General features: G+C 42.1%; 1 protein-coding gene across 5 annotated transcripts in view; it reads left to right on the top strand.

Annotated features, from left to right (window-relative positions):
- C5H4orf54 (chromosome 5 C4orf54 homolog) overlaps positions 1-12,247 on the top strand; it is a 47,321-nt gene that overhangs the window by 22,366 nt on the left and 12,708 nt on the right. For 2 of the 5 annotated variants that reach the window (XR_008308174.1, XR_008308175.1), the window contains exon 3: positions 5,865-6,088. The gene's annotated coding sequence lies outside the window, so the exon portion shown is untranslated. Of the gene's footprint in view, positions 1-1,382; positions 1,462-3,655; positions 3,853-5,864; positions 6,089-12,247 lie in introns of those variants that run through there. The other 3 variants (XM_053253877.1, XM_053253876.1, XR_008308176.1) reach the window with 2 other exon arrangements.

The following is a 12,247-nucleotide window of genomic DNA, read 5'->3' as shown; positions in this document are numbered from 1 at the left end:
GCCGCTGCTACTGAAGGGGCTGTCTTGCAAAAAAAAAAAAAAAAAAAAAAAGCCTTCGGAGGAAGGTGTGAAGGTTGAACCCACTGCCTGTTTTGCAGCAAGGTTTAGTATACAGCTGCATTTTGTGCATGCAGAACCAAAAGAAAGTGCAGTGGGAACTAACTTTTTGTGCAGCTGAGCCTATGGAGTTTAATAAGGGAGCAGGCTGTTTCTTAAAAAGAAATAGAGGAGGAAGAAGAAACAGAAAGTAAATGTGAATATTTTTTCCCGTTCAATCTTCATAACCTTATGTAAAAGGGGCGGGGAGGAATCTAAACCGTTTCCACGTTCTCTCCCATTCTTTGCAAGCCATTTTCATCTTCCTTTCCTACACTCTGTCTTTCTTATTTTCCCTCTCCTCCTATCTCTCTTCTTGTTCATTGTCATTTCCCCTTCCATCCCTCCCTCTCCCCCCACCCCCACTTTCCCTGTTTAAAAAATTGGAGTAAGAGAATGTCCATGGATGGGGGTGGGCTGTACCTGCTGCTTGTGCAATGGAAACAAAGCTTAGAATAAAACTTGTTTTGCAAGGTGCATGCTGCAGCCACAGTAGGAACCCACTGTAGGAAAGGCCACCTGGCACAATAAATATTTGAGTAACCTTCCAAAGCAGGAGCCCTGTTGCTTTGCTTCAGAAAGAACAAAGAGTCTTGTGGCACCTCATAGACCTAGACATTAGGTCTAGACATTTAGTCTAGACTTTAGGAAGAATGTCCCAAGAGCCGTTAGAAACAGAGGAAGGAACCGTCTGCCTCTTCCAGTGGCAGGCTCTCCTCTGGAGATTTTCAAACAGAAGCTAGATGACCATTTATCATTGGTGATGAAACAGATTCCTGCTCTGAGCAGCAGCAGCAAGTTGGACTAGAAGTCCTCTAAGTTACCTTCCAACTTTGAAATTCTGTTATTCTAACAGTGGGGAAGTAACTTGCCTAGGAATCAAGAGGTTGCTGGTTCGAATCCCCACTGGTATGTTTCCCAGACTGGGAAACACCTTTATTGGGCAGCAGTGATATAGGAAGATGCTGAAAGGAATCATCTCAAACTATGCAGGAGATGGCAATGGTAAACCCCTCCTGTATTCTTCCAAAGAAAACCACATGGCTCTGTGATCTCCAGGAGTCGACATCGACTCGACAGCACAACAACAGGACTAGCAAATTTAATAGCATACAGTCATACACAGTCCACTTTATAAGATGCAAGATACATTTCATGAAATAGTCCACAGAGGCCTATGCGATAATAAAATCTCTAAGACTCTTTATTGTGTCATCATCACTCATACATAGAACTCTAGATGTAGGCTGGATACCATTGTGGCCACATTCTGACAACCAGAATGACTGCGATTAAAGAGTTAACCACGATTGACAAGCCCCACACCCTCCCGCAGAGCGTGTGGTGAGAACCTGGAATTTCCTGGTAATCCTGGTTAAATTGCTGCATTTCACCAGGGATCTCTCCACACAGCTGGCTTTCTCACGAATTTTCTATGAGTCTTTACTTCGAACTCAAAGTTATCCCGAAAACCTAATGCAAAAAGTGGATTTTTTAAACCCCGGATATAAATACTTCCTGATAGCATGCATGGACTTGAGGGTAAATCTGCCAGATATGTGAACGCACACCCTCCATTCCGGAGGAGATGCGAGCTAAAGGGCTTTAAAAGCCCTGTGTTAAAAACTTCCAACATTTAACTGGAATTGCTCACCAGGATTGGTTCATTCTCACAACATGTTCCGCAGAAGCTTGCTGATCTTGCAGATAGCAGTTAACTCTGTAACCACAATCATGCTAGTCATAAGAATGTGGTGTACAGTATGTGATTCGTGCACAATGTATGTTTTACAGTGTATATATGTGGTGTATGGGTGCTGTGCGGAAGTGTTATTGTAATATGTCCAGCCAGTAGGTGGCACTAGCATTTGCTAATAGTGATCCTAATTAGAGGCAGAGTCCTTTCCTGCTTCCTGCTTGTACTTCTTGTTGAACTTGCCTCTTCCTGTAACACAAGAAGTCTTGTTTTCTAATGGCTGCCTTCCTCTGAACTCGCATGACAGGTGCTGGAAGCCATGACAAAGCAGAGCAAACTATACATGTGTTCATTACACACATTTGATAGTGTAATATCAAATGTCTGTATACCTACACAAAAGTGATATCTATGTAGGAAATTGTTGTTCAGTGATTAATGTGGATGAAATATTCTTTTAATGCTCTGTATTTACTTGCTTCCACCACTGATTATTGCACCCTAATTATTTCGCTTTAGGGTTGAGAGAGAGAGAATGAGAATGTGTTTATGTTTCTGAAAGAAAGAGAGTATCGTGCAGGAAAGTGTATATGGGAAGACTGGGTGTGCCTGTTCAACAGCTTTGATTTCCCCCAGCCCATTATGGTTTCTCTCCGATTGCAAGGCAGGATGCATTCAAACAAATTGCTGGAAGCTACCATGGAGGGGTGGAGGAGGAGTATGATTGTGTGTTGACAGTGAGAATGTTCTGACATGTCACAGAAGTGGTGAGATTGCAGATCACTTACCCCACACACTTCAAAGAAATTCCAAGAGACATTGAGCCATGATCTCAAGACAATTGACACGCTAACACTAGAATCCCCAGCTTCTTTCTGGTAGATCTCCAATAACTGCTTAACACTCATACCACTTGCCCCTTTAACAGCTCCAGGCATAACACTCTCACATACTGTTTTTCTAAATCTGCTCAATAAACCACAGCAGGGCCTGCATAAAGTGTACTGTGTGCTTTGACCACAGTTAGCAAAGGATTCTTCTTCACAGTATTGTGCTTTATTTTCTGGAAGCAGTGTGCTTCTTCCACACTTACAGTTTAGTACAGAAGCACCTGGCCCTTCATAAAGAGAAAGCTGTGTACAGAGGGATAAACTTGAAAGTAATAAATCTTTCATCTTAATGGGAGGGATATTCTATACTTGTAGGCACACAAATAGCCTTGTCAGATGTCTCCGTGGACTGGAGCTGCAAGTAATGCTCTTCCAAGGGTCTGACTAGAAGAGACAGATATATTTGATTAAACCTCTCATTGTTTTGAAAAAATTGAAAGCAGATATAAGGGCCTCCCAGATCAGTTTGGGACTGCAAGAGAGGGGATCAATCCTTTCCCTGTGCCACTTTTTAGATTTAAAAAGTGTTTAGATGTTTAGATTAGACTTCTGTTTGATCTTTGGGGAAAATATATAGAGGTACCCCACATGGTACCTGTATATGTTTTCCCCACAGGGTAAGGAAGGAGCTTTAGAAAGGACTAATTTAGATCTGAGAAATGGTGTAGGAGGGACTGGGTTAAACCATCCCTTCCCTAGTGCTGCAGCCCTCGTTTGATTTTGGTTCCTCAAAATTGCTTTTAACTTCCACCAAAAAACCAAACAAAAACAAACACCTTCATGATGCTGCTGCTGCCTCACGTAAATGCACCCTAAGTTTGTGGACTCAGTGTGAGGTATAATCCCCAGTATACTATTAAAAAGAAAACGGTGTGTAAATTTATTTGTTTTTATTTTTAAAAGTTACTTGGATTTCACTGGCTCTTTGCCTTCCCTTTGCCCTCCCACTGTTCCGAATTCTCTCCACACACAGCGCAGCTTTTCCTCTCATGGGGTTTCAAAAGTATTTTCATCTCAACAAAAACGTAGAGTATGGAGTGGGGAGAAGCCTCAGGAGTGCAATTTGGAATGGAGAAATTATGGATATGGGAAAGGATGAACACCCCATTCTCTCTGCAACATAATATTCTTCCTAACCTGCTTTTCTTTGAAAAGCATCCACATACATTTGTGAGTAACATGTAGTTAACCAAAAAGTATTGCAAGGAGACCAAAATAAATCGAAGATTGAAATGGAAAAATGTTGATAATTATACAGTACTTAGGATAAGAGTGAAGGTCCGTTTCCAAGGTGTCACCATATTAGTGTGTTGCAAAATGTGTTTACTTGGGCAGAAGTCTCACTGGTTTCCATTGAACTTTCGTGCAGTTATGCTTAATAGGTACAAGGCGTTTAAAGGGTTAGATATAGTTGGCATACAGTAGGTCTGCACATCATTAGGCCTGGAGGCTGAATCCAGCCCTTGGGGACATTTTTGGAGGTCCACAAATAGGAATATCCTGCAGCATCAGCGGGAGCCATGAAGAGCTCTTGGCCTGTCCTGCTGACAAGCAGCAGTAGCTTAATGCAGTTGGCCACTTGAAAACAGATGTCCCCTGTCCCTGGGCCAGAACCCACTGACACCACCCCTCTTTCCCATTGCCTTTCCCCGACTCCAACCCTCTGCCCCCTCACCTTTAATTTTCAAAATCATTAATGTTGATGTAATAATGTGCTGAAAATTGACCTCAGCCCCTGAACAGCAAGTCATGGTTGGTTCTGGCCCACCAGCGCATCTTTGTGCACTCCTAGCCTACCGTAAAGTAGAATGCCAGATGTACATTGTACTTGTGTTGGATACAACAGGATTAAGCTGCTTTTTGATTGATTGACAATTGACAACAGATGTCCCTTAGCACGATGAGAATCAGTTTAGGAGTGCTCAAGATGAAACCTGGATATGGGAAATTTCCTGCACTCATTTGAAAACCAACTTTGGTTGCAAGCCTGACCTTTAGGCATAAGGGAACTGTTATAGATTCCGATGGGTTGCAATAATATATTTCATCAAACCAATGGTGTTGGTAGGCTAGCTTTATTTATTTATTTACTTTTGACTTTTCTATCCCACTCTTCCTCCAAGGCGCCCAGAGTGGTGTACATGGTTATGGTTATCCCCACACAACCCTGTGAGGTAGGTTAGGCTGACAGATGAGCGAGTGGCCCAGAGTCACCCAGTGGGATTCCGTAGCTAAGCAGGGATTTGAACTCTGCTCTCCCCAATCGCTGCACATGGACGCAGCATTCCATCTCATCACGAATCTGGCTTTTTGATGGAGCACTGCCTGTGTTTGTACTGTACAATGTTGCAGACGAGCATTTGAACATGCATATGGCAGGGTGGTATAGTACAACTACCTCCTGCTGTAGAGGGTTGCTTCTTTTTATCCTCACAACCCTATTAGCTAGGTTACGGTAAGAGATAGGGCCCGTTCAGATGCCGTGCGGATCCACAGTTAGCTCTTGCTTCGGTGTGCCATTCCTGAGCCTGAGGGGTATGTACTCCCCCTCTTGCGCCTGTGTGAGCCCCAGAAGAATCTGACTGAGATTAAAAAACTAAGATTGAATGTGACATTTGAACTGGCCAGTCTTGGTTTATTCTAAACAGCTTCCTTGGTCAGTAATATAATTCTTCTGAGGCTTGCACAGGTAAACTGTGGGTGCAAGGAAGAGTTCTACATTCCTTGCCCATACTCCCCTTTTGCTTCTTAAGTCAGGCTCTTTGTCCTCTGCTTTTGACATGCAGCAGACTAGCAGAGCCACATTTAAAAATGGCACTGTCATGCCTAGTTTGGCTTTGGTTCAGGATCAGAAGGATGCCATGCTTGAAAACTGGACTGCACTGCATGGAACAGATGTGCTGCATTGCTTAACTGCAGGCTTAAAAAAAATACTGCTGGAAATCAACATTTTATGGACAATAGCTTGGTTGGCCTTTAGCAAGTCACAGTTTCTCAGCTGAATCTACCTCACTCACAGGGTTGTTACAGGGATGAGGCAAGAATCTGTATACAACAAAATGTGTTAGATGTATAATTAATAACAGGGACTTTATTGTTAGACACTTTCTAAGAATATTTATGTTTAGGAAATATTTAGGAAATCAACAATTTAATTTATTTGTGTGTGTTTTTTCTTACAGGCACAAAGAACAAGACTTTCTCTCCCTTAATCTGAAAATGACTTGGTAATGCTAAACTCTCATATAAGCTGCTGCTTCAGTTTTCTTATGTATTTCTTACACAGTGCTTTGTACAAAACAAGTGTGAATGTTTCTCATTTCATCATGTATCCCTCCCCACCCCCACCCACTTCTGAGCTATGCATAAATTTAATTATGCCAACATGGATGGATAAATAATGGTACTTTCTGTAAAGTTTTTTTTAAATGTAGAAGCCAGGGAATAACCATTAAACCTGCATAACATATATTACTAATAACATGTCACATGTGTAAAGAAGTACCAGTGACCACTTGAAGAAGAAGAAGAAGAAAAGCAACTTTGAATGGAGGGGCAGCAGAGGGAAGGACAAAGCAGCCAAAATGATGCACAAGCCCTTTGAGGACAGTAGTGCTTCTGGAATCGCTGCTGCAGAGATGGAAGCAGCGGCAAGGCTGAAAAATCGGGCAATGATGCTAGAACCACAACCTCACTTTTCCCCATTCACAACAATGTGAAGAAATACGGTAATGCCTCTGGCGCTACTGTCCGATCTCGCCATCTTTGCCGCTGCTTCCTTCTCTACAGCCGTGGCTCTGCATGCCCTACCATCTACATAGTGCTTGTGTATCATGTCAACCACGGAGTGCATAACCCTCTCCCTACCATTCTTTTTCTTTTCCAAATCCCCCTCCCATTTCCACTGCTTTTTCTCCTTACTAGGTTCCAGTTACATGTTTAACCTCCCCCTTTAGGTGGAGTTGCGAGGGGTGGGAAGACTTAAGCACCCCTTCCTTCTGGTGCTTTTTTACCCCCTCTCAAAGCTGCTTTGCCTCCCCTCTCCCCATTTTCTTTTTAAAGTAACCATTGAGGCTTTATTACATTACATTTGCATGTAATGTGTATTTTGCCCTTAAGATTAACTTGCTACATTGTATAGGTACCACTCCATTGTCTAGGTGAGGGGAAAATATATGTGTGAAGGTAGTATAAGGTCAGTTCAGATGTAGTTCTATTTTTCAGGGGTTTTCTGAATTTGCAAGTAATACCCAGTGCACCAGAATGGCACTTATAGAAATTGGTTTCCATTTAAGTTGGTTGTAACTTTGGGATAATTTTCATTAGGAACTGAATAAGGGCTCTGGTTGACATTATAGAGATGCACTTTGATGAGCTCAGTTCAAAGCATCTACATCCTAATTCAGCTAAAGCTAGTCATATCTAAGTACCATTGAAACATTTTCATTTAACTAACTTGCTCAGTCACTTTCAGTATGATATGAAGCCTTATCCTATGCATGTTTACTTGTAAATATTCTATTGAGTTCATAGACCTACTCCCAAGTAAGTGTGCATAGCATTGCAGTAGCCTTAGTCATGGTTAACTTTAGCTGGATTGGGGCCCTGATCTTATAACTAGACACTTGATTTGGTTGGTTGCTTTTTATTATTAAAATGTGCTGTTTTGTACTGTCTTATGACATCACAAGCAGCCTTGACCTCCGTGGTTGGTTTTTTTAAAATATCAGAAAGTGAGAAAAGGAATGTAATGACATCTAGGATTATCACCAGTATTCCCTGTAACAAGGATTCCCAGACATTGTTGACTACAACTCCCAGAATCCCTAGTCAAAGGCCTTTGCAGCTGGGGATACTGGGAGTTTTAGTCAACAGCATTTGGGAATCCCTGTTACAGGGAACACTGGTTGCCACTTGTGTTCTTGAGCTTTTAACAGCTGCATAACAGACAGAAATTCACTGGTGATGCTTTGCCACCACTTTAGTTGCTTCCACACTAGACTTCCTCTCTGAAATTGTCGTTCTTTTTTCACACTGTATTCTCCTCTCTTATTGCCTCAGACCTGATTTGTGGTGAGGTGTTTTTTGGTTTTTTTGTTTTGTTAATTTGTTAATAAATCTCAGTTGCAGCACCAGCCTGTCCAGTGTTGACAAGGAGCTGTAAAGGCTTTTCATGGCTACAGGTTTTTCATAGCTACATATAATGGCTTTTCATGGCTTGAATCTCTTTGCCCATTTCCTTGCTTCCTGTTGATCCTGGCTTGCCCTTTACTGCCCCTCGAATTGCCTCTTTGAATTGCCGCAAGTCAGTTTCTATTTCTGCAGAAGAGGGTGAAGGGCTTAATTAGTGTTTTCTTACATGCAGTTTCTTTTACTGTATTTATCTGAATCCAAGATTAGTTTTTTCCCCTAAGTTCTTTGATATTAGAAAATGGAGGGGGCGGGGTTGTCTTAAATTAGAGTGCTGTTCCTTTGGGGTAAATACAGGTATAACCTGTATTTAACCTCTATTTTTAAGGGGGTCATCTTAAATTCAGGGTTGTCTTCTATTCAGGTAAATATGGTATGTATTGCTGGTTTGCTGTTAAAAGTGGGGAAGGAAAGAATGACCATAAATCAGTAATTAAAGCATTTCCCGCCACCGTGTGAACAGAAACGGACATTCGTGAAAATCAAGGGAAAGTAAATAACAAATTCCCCAGCCAGGAACAGCAGAATGCAACCCCCCCCCCCCCAAGCTGAACCTGCAAACTTTTAATTAAAGTTACTAAGGGTCTTTGCTGAATAGTACTGCGGATAAACATTATAGGAAGCATATTGTTGGATAATATAAGCCCTATTCACACATTAGGGTTATCACACATACAATCTGTATACAATGACCAACATACCAACATATTTCAGTTTGTGACTCCTGAGGATGTGGACAAGCTGCTTGGAGCGGTGAGGCCTACCACTTGTTCTCTTGAACTTTGTCCAACATGGCTTGTTCAGTCTAGCAGGGAGGTTGTTGTAGACAGCCTGGTGGATATCATAAATGCTTCTCTGAGGGAGGGCAGGATACCTCCTTGTCTTAAGGAGGCAATCATTAGACCTAAAGAAGCCTGCATTAGATCCCTCGGAGTTGAGCAATTATAGGCCTGTTTCCAACCTCCCATGGCTGGGCAAGATAATTGAGAGGGTGGTGGCCTCTCAGCTCCAGGCGATTTTGGAGGAAACGGATTATCTAGACCCATTTCAAACTGGCTTACGGGGGAGCTATGGGGTGGAGACTGCCTTGGTTGGCCTGATGGATGATCTTCAATTGGGAATTGACAGAGGAAGTGTGACTCTGTTGGTCCTTTTGGATCTCTTGGATCAACCATAGTACCCTTCTGGAACATCTGAGGGTGTTGGGGGTGGGAGGCACTGTTTTACAGTGGTCCCATTCCTACCTCTAAGATAGATTCCAGATGTTGCTCTTCAAAATCGGAGCTTAAGTATGGTATCCCTCAAAGCTCTGTATTTTCTCCAATGCTTTTAACATCTACATGAAACTGCTGGGAGAGATCATCAGGGGATTTGGAGCTGGGTGTTACCAGTATGCTGATGACACCCAGATCTACTTCTCCATGTCAGCTTCTTCAGGAGCTGGCATATCCTCCCTAAATGTCTGCCTGGAAGCAGTAATGGGCTGGATGAGGGAGAATAAACTGAAGCTGAATCCAGATAAGACGGAGGTACTTATTGTGCGGGGTCAGAACTCTAGACATGATTTTGATCTACCTGTTCTAGATGGGGTCACACTTCTCCAAAAGGAACAGGTTCGCAGTCTGAGAGTACTTCTGGATTCACACATCTCCCTGGTTTCTCAGGTTGAGGCGGTGGCCAGGGGTGCTTTTTATCAGCTCCGGCTGATACGCCAGCTGCGCCCATTTCTCGAGATCAGTTACCTCAGAACAGTGGTACATCTATTGGTAACCTCCAGACTTGACTTTTGTAATGTGCTCTACGTGGGGCTGCCTTTGTACGTAGTCTGGAAACTTCAGTTCGTTCAGAATGTGGCAGCCAGGTTGGTCTCTGGGTCATTTTGGAGAGACCATGTTACTCCTTTACTGATGGAGCTACACTGGCTGCCAATAGGTTTCCGGAAAAATACAAAGTGCTGGCTATAACTTTTAAAGCCCTAAACGGCTTAGGCCCTGGGTATCTAAGAGAGCATCTTCTTCATTATGAGCCCCACCGCCCATTGAGGTCATCTGAGGAGGTCCATCTCCAGCTACCACCAACTCTTTTGGTAGCTACACCGAGACTGGCCTTCTCGGTCGCTGCCCCGAGATTGTGGAATGCGCTCCCTGCTGAGATACAATCCTCCCCATCTCTGGCAAGTTTCAAAAAACACCTGAAAACCCATCTTTTCACCCAAGCTTTCTCAGCTTCCTAAAATTTGGGGTTTTAATCTCTGGTTTATTTTTAAATTGTTAAATTATTTTTAAGTTTTTTTGTATATGTTTTTAGCTGGTTTTATGCTATTGTTAACAGCCCAGAGACAAAAGTTTAGGGCAGTGTACAGATTTGATAAATAAATAAATAAAATAAATAAATATTATACAAGCTTAGGAGGGCGGAGCAAGAGCTCCACCCTCACAAAGAGCCAGCAAACTATCTGCACTCAAGGCTTGTCTCACGGTGCACAGGGACGGGGAGGAGGAGGTTCCGTACACACATGCAGTTACTCACACATTATGTTTAGTGGACATCAAGTAGTACACTTCCTACCTGTACTCTTCATTTTAATGGTCCTGTGTCAAAGTTCACTTTTCAGATAAACACAATTTAGAGTCATTCACATAAAAACATAAAGCTGTACAAACATGTGTATGCACATGTAACATAATGTCCGAACAGAGCTATAGCACTCTGTTGTCGTGCTATGTGGAACCTCTGTTTTAATTCCACTTCCAGCTAATTGCAGAAAAGCAATGTCTTTGCAGCTCTAAAGGTGTCTAGTATGGAAGCAATGTTTTATATTCATGTGGAAAAGCTATATACTTTTTATGCAGCTGCTCCAAAAGTGTAAACTCTCTTTTCAAAACTTTTATTTCAAAGGAGAGGATAACATTTATTTTCCTTTTTGTCTAAAGGTTTAGCTATAAGGTTTTACTGTATTTGTTTCGGGGGGTTTTGTTTTGCTTTTTTGTTTTTTGAAAATATATGAATTTTGGAGAGTTGTGAATGTTAATATAGAATGCGAAATCTTGTCAATTTCCTAAGCCAGCAACATGTATATTTTGGTGTCAGGCTGACGCTTAAAGATTTACCTCAAAGCACTATTGAGGAAGAAGAATAAAAAAGCTCACACTTCACTGAGCTTTTGAAATGGAGAGGTGTTGTAGGAGGTTTACTTAGTGTAGATGCTGCAATCTTAACTATGCATAGGACAGATGCACACAGGAGCATCCTGAGTTCACAGTTTGGCACAAGAAGAGCAAAATCAGCCATCTAAGGAGTGGTATCCCAAAAAGAAGGCACCATATTGTGTGGGTGTTTCTAGATTCTTCTCCCATGTAGGATGCATCATTGATGCTGACCTCAAGATTCACCCAGTCTGTAAGTGGATTGTGTATAGGTGCCATGTGGCTTGTAGATACTGGGTATACTCAGTCGAATATACTTGTCCTAACCCATCTCCCCATCCACCCCCAAATGTAAAGACATGCCTTTACTACATGTTGAGTTAACACAATCAAAATGGTGTTCTACCCAGGTTTGGGAGCTGTGTGTGCTCTCCATTTTTGGTGTAAGCAAGGTAGGAGGAAATCCTGGGTAGCTTTTCCTCCTACCTTGCTTCCACAAAACCACTTCTACCCAGGTTTTTTTCTACACAACCAAAAATTGGGAGCACACACAGCTCCCAAACTGGGGTAGAATACAGTTTTTGATTGTGTTAATGACCTCATTATGTTGTGCTGAAATTAGTACAGTTTATTATTAGGTTAATTAGGAGGGTTGAGGTGCCAATTTTCCCTTATGGGTCTACCATTTTCTGGTTGTGATTTTACTAGAATTGCCACCAAAGTGAATTTGACTGTTCCTGTTCAGGTGCAATGTCTGAGGAATTTCAAGGGAACCCAAGAGTTTTCCTAAGAGGGATAACAAAAATTCTTCAGGGTGGTTTCAGGTATCCACAGACAGTAACTGGATTTTGCCTAAACTGAAATTCAAAGTGAATTTGAAGGAGTTCTGGGGCATTTTGAGGGAAGCCAAAAAGTTTCATTATGGCCTTAGATTTTAGTGAAAGTCATTGTCTTTGTGTGTAAGTAGTACATTCTCAGTCAATCTAGATTTATTTCATTTGTTGCATTTGTGGTGAAATACACATTGTGCTGCTGTTAGGAAGTTATCAAAACTGAAAGCAGAAATACAGTACACAAATCCTATGGAAGGAAATGATGCTCGATATAGATATTGAAGGATACAGATAACAGTTCTGCTTCTAGTTAGGAGTGCATGGAACCGGCTGGTTGGGTTCGGTTCAAGTCTGGTTCAGACCTGAACCAGACCAGGCCCGTTCGGTCCGGCACCC

Source organism: Hemicordylus capensis, chromosome 5, assembly GCF_027244095.1.
Source record: "Hemicordylus capensis ecotype Gifberg chromosome 5, rHemCap1.1.pri, whole genome shotgun sequence".
In the NCBI taxonomy this organism is placed as follows: domain Eukaryota; kingdom Metazoa; phylum Chordata; class Lepidosauria; order Squamata; family Cordylidae; genus Hemicordylus; species Hemicordylus capensis.
Note: the sequence above shows the minus strand (reverse complement) of the source record. Positions and strands in the feature narration are given on the sequence as shown.